Consider the following 4,625-nt stretch of genomic DNA (forward strand, 5'->3'; position numbering starts at 1 on the left):
CTGTAGTCTCAGCTACTCAGGATGCTGAGGCAGGAGAATGGCGTGAACCTGGGAGGCGGAGCTTGCAGTGAGCCAAGATTGCCCCACTGCACTCCAGCCTGGGCGACAGAGTGAGACTCTATCTCAAAAAAATAATAATAATAAATAGTAAAATAAAATAAAAATAAAATTCATTTGTTCCTGAGACACTCAAACTGGAGAAATCCAGAGAAACTCTTGGGACCCCACCAAAGCATTTATTCAACCAAAGTCTTGGCCAGACACAGTGGCAGGTAATTCCAGCACTTAGGGATGCTGAGGTGGGAGGATCACTTGTGCTCAGGAGTTTGAGACCAGCCTGGGCAGCAGAGCAAGACTCAGTTTCTGAAGGAAGGAAGGAAGGAAGGAAGGAAGGAAGGAAGGAAGGAGAGAGAGAGAGAGAGAGAGAGAGAGAGAGAGAGAGAGAGAGAGAAAGAAAGAAAGAAAGAAAGAAAGAAAGAAAGAAAGAAAGAAAGAGAAATTAGTCGAAGATGGTGACGTGCATCCGTTGTCTTAGCCACTCAGGAGGCTGAGGCAGGAGGATCACTTGAGCCCAGGAGCTTGAGGCTGCAACGAGCCATGATTGTGACACTGCATTCTAGCCCACGCCAGACAGCAAGATCCTACCTCTTAAAAAAAAAAAAGAAAGAAAGAAAATTATCAGGCCCAGAGAGGCAAAAGAATTTAGCATCTATCCTGCCTTTCCAGTAGAAACTGTATTTCGAAGCAGCGGAATAGTCCGGGTTGAGGAAGGAATGCTTGCTTTACAGAAGAATGCCAGAGGTATTAGGTATTTCTGGCTGCAAAACAATGTATCCCAAAACTTAGCTGCTTCAAACAGCACAGGTTTATTATCACACAGTTCCTGTGGGTCCAGGAAACTGGGCGTGGCTTAGCTGGGTCCTTGGGCTCAGGGTGTCTCACAGGCTGTCTGTCAACGAGGTGTCGGCTGAGCCTACAGTCATCTGGAGACTTGACTGGGAGACGATCCACTTCCAAGCTCACTCCCGCAGTGACAGGATTCAATGTCTCTCTGGCCTGTTGGATTGAGGTTTTCTTTCCCTACTGGCAGCTGTCCAGAGACAGGGATGCTATACGGGAGTGTCAGCTGGGCAGTAGCACAGGACTCCGGGCTCAGAAGCCTCTGTGCTTGGTTTAATGCTCTGCTATCGCCATATTGGAATTCGTAATCATTTTTTCTTTGAACTTATGTCTTATAGTGAAGTCCAGCTGGACAGTGGGGCATGCACCCTCTCCACAGCCGACATCCACTGGACTTTCATACAGTGTTCTCCATGCTCACGGCACAGTGGTCTGGCAGACCTAGGTTGGGTGGGAGTCTAGCAAAATTCAACGTGCATGCAAGGTAAGGGAGTTAAGGAAGCCACTGGCTTCCCTGGATTGTTGGAAGAATCAAGAAGTGAAATAAAGGTGGGATGCGGTGGCTCACGCCTGTAATCTCAGCACTTTGGGAGGCCAAGGTGGGCAGATCGCCTGAGGTCAGGAGTTCGAGACTAGCCTGGCCAACATGGCAATACCCTGTCTCCACTAAAAATACAAAAACTAGCTGGCTGTGGTGGTGTACGCCTGTAGTCCCAGCTACTCTGGAGGCTGAGGCAGGAGAATCGCTTGAACCCGGGAGGTGGAGGTTGCAGTGAGCCGAGATTGTGCCACCGCACTCCAGCCTGGGCAATAGAGAGACTCCGTCTCAAAAACAAAAACAAAAGTGAGATAAAAACAGGTGAGTTAGTTTTGTGCAGTGTTTCCACTGCTGTGGTAAGAACAACACACACGACAGACGCATGTACGAGCCATGAAATACCAATTGTGTAATTCTGCTGATTCTGCATTAAGAATTCAGTGCTCTTCTATTTGTGTGTAAAAACTGGCATTGCGCAATATAAAGATGAACAGTAAAATTCATGCTAATAATTTAAATTTGTATTTTAAAATAAATGACATTGTCATCCCAGCTACTTGGAAAGCTGAGGCAGGAGGATTACTTGAACCCAGGAGTTGGAGACCAGCCTGGGCAACAGCCTGGGTGGGAGATGCTGGCCCCCTGGGCTTTCTGCTCCCTGGGATCCCTCATCCTAACTCCCAGGGAGTCGTGCGTGGGAGCACTGGGTTCAGCAGAAGGAACAGCAGGTAACCCAAAGCCAGCAGGTAACCAAGCTTTCACAGAGATGGTGAGAGGCTGGCTTGCGGTTGCACAGCAAGTCCAAGGAGATTGGAGCCCATCTGGGTCTCTCGGGACGAGTCTAAAACCAAGCAGCCTTAGACACTGCTTTGCTGGCTCCACCGTCACCAAGGAGAAATAGAAGAGGCTCTTCCAAGGAGCTCTTCTCTCCCAAGGCCCTCAGAGGGTAGGGGAGGCAGAGGCTGGGTCCCATCTCACCTCCCAAGCTGCCACTGACGTCTGGGCCCTCCCTTTCTCCCTTGGCCCAGATGTCACTCCGGGGTAAGAAACTGGGAACAGAAGTGTCTCATCACTGGTCCCCCTCAATCACACCCCTGTGCTCTTCCAGCCTCAGATCCCAGCTGCCCTCACCACCCTCATCATCCTTCACTGTCAGCGGCTGCTGGTGTGGGGCCTTTGGAAGGTTTGAGGAGGGGCTGAGGAGGTCGATTTTCCTGGAGAAAGCTTTGCTGGATGGAGCCTGGACTGTAGGGGGTGACCTTGGAGACCACCAGGGAGGCCACGGGGAGCCCGGGCCAGAGCAATGGCTTCCTGCCCTGCTGTCTCCTCTCTGCTTCTCTGTAATGGTGGGGACTGTGGGAGAGGCTGGGACTTTGGGGTCAGCCTGTGGCTCCTGCCTTGCTCCATGGCCATGGATGGCTTGTTGATGAGCCCAGCTGTTTGGCTGTAAGATGGGGTCATGAGGTGCGTCTCAGAGGGTGATGGAGAAGAACAGATGAGGCCCATCCAGAAGAGCCCCTCCCTACCTCGGGGACTCTGTCCTTGCTCGTCTGAACTCAATCCACTGTTCACATGTTTGCTTACTATGTTCTTCGTCCTTGGGGATGGATGCTTCCTCGGGCAGGCCCTACCTGTCTGCTCTGGCACCCAGATCAGAAGGGCCCAGCTCCCAAAGGGCTCAAGAGGAGGAGGAGGAAGGGACTCTGGGTGACAGATCCCTGCCTCTTCCCTGGCTCCTTCTTCCCAGTCCACAAGGGTAGTGGGCTAAATGGTGGCCCCCAGAGATATGAGTCCCAGGAACCTGTGCCTGTGACCTTTTTGGAAAAGGGTCATTGCAGATGTGACTAAGCTGAGGGTCTCAATATGAGATCACCACGCACAGCTAATTTTTGTATTTTTATTAGAGACGAGGTTTTGCCATGTTGGCCAGGCTGGTCTCAAACACCTCAAACACCTGACCTCAGGTGATCCACCTGCCTCAGCCTCCCAAAGGCTGGGATTACAGTCATAATGGGCTTTTCTGGCCTGCACTCCCGGCTCTCCTGGAGGCAGAACCCCCAAGTCCCTGCCCCGTCATGGGGCCCCCAGCCAGTCTCTTCCTTCACTTCTTCCAGGACCCGCTAGCCAGGCAGGGGAAAGGGGCTCCTCAGGAGCCCTGATCCCCAGGTGGGAGGTCTCATCGAGCGGTCCCCGTGAGCCACCCCACTTGCTTCTTGCTCTTTGCCTCTGCCTGACTTGTGTTCAGTTTCTTCCCCTGCTCTTCTAATTCATTCAGCCATATTTCCCAAGTGTGGGTTGTGGGCAGGAGGGCCAGACAGTGAGGACAGAGGGACTGGGAAAAGGGATCCTCACTGTATTTAAAATTTTGACATTTGCTTCATCATGGATTTGGCGGGTGGGGGGGGGCGTATTTTGTTGTTGTTGTTTGTTTTGTTTTTTGAGAGAGAGTCTTGCTATGTTGTCCAGGCTGATCTCAAATTCCTGGGCTCAAGGGATCCTCCCACTTCGGCCTCCCAAGTAGCTGGGGCTATGCGTGTGAGCCACTGTATCCGACTAATTTTGATTTTAAGAGCTACTGTTGCCAGGCGTGGTGGCTCACACCTGTAATCCCAGCACTTTGGGAGGCCAAGGTAGGTGGATCACTTGAGGTCAGGAGTTCCAGATCAGCCTGGCCAACACAGTGAAACCCTGTCTCTACTAAAAATACAAAAATTAGCTGGGCATGATGGCAGGCGCCTGTAATCCCAGCTACTCGGGCAACTGAGGCAGGAGAATTACTTGAGCCTGGGAGGTAGACAGTTGCAGTGAGCCGAGATCGCACCACTGCACTCCAGCCTTGGTGACAGAGCAAGACTCTGTCCCCCCCCCCCAAAAAAAAAGAGAGAGAGAGAGAGACTGCATTAGGCCGGGCACAGTGGCTCACACCTGTAATCCCAGCACTTTGGGAGGCTGAGGTGGGTGGATCACCGAAGGTTAGGAGTTCAAGACTAGCCTGACCAACATGGTGAAACCCCATTTCTACTATAAATACAAAATTAGCCAGGTGTGGTGGCTCGCCCTGTAGTCCCAGCTACTCAGAAGGCTGAGACAGGAGAATCACTTGAACCTGGGAGGCAGAGGTTTCAGTGAGCTGAGATCACACCACTGCACTCCAGCCTGGGCTACAGAGTGAGACTCTGTCTCACAA

The sequence above is a fragment of the Rhinopithecus bieti genome, unplaced genomic scaffold (genome assembly GCF_001698545.2).
Source record: "Rhinopithecus bieti isolate Rb0 unplaced genomic scaffold, ASM169854v2 scaffold_13400, whole genome shotgun sequence".
Taxonomy (NCBI): Eukaryota; Metazoa; Chordata; class Mammalia; order Primates; family Cercopithecidae; genus Rhinopithecus; species Rhinopithecus bieti.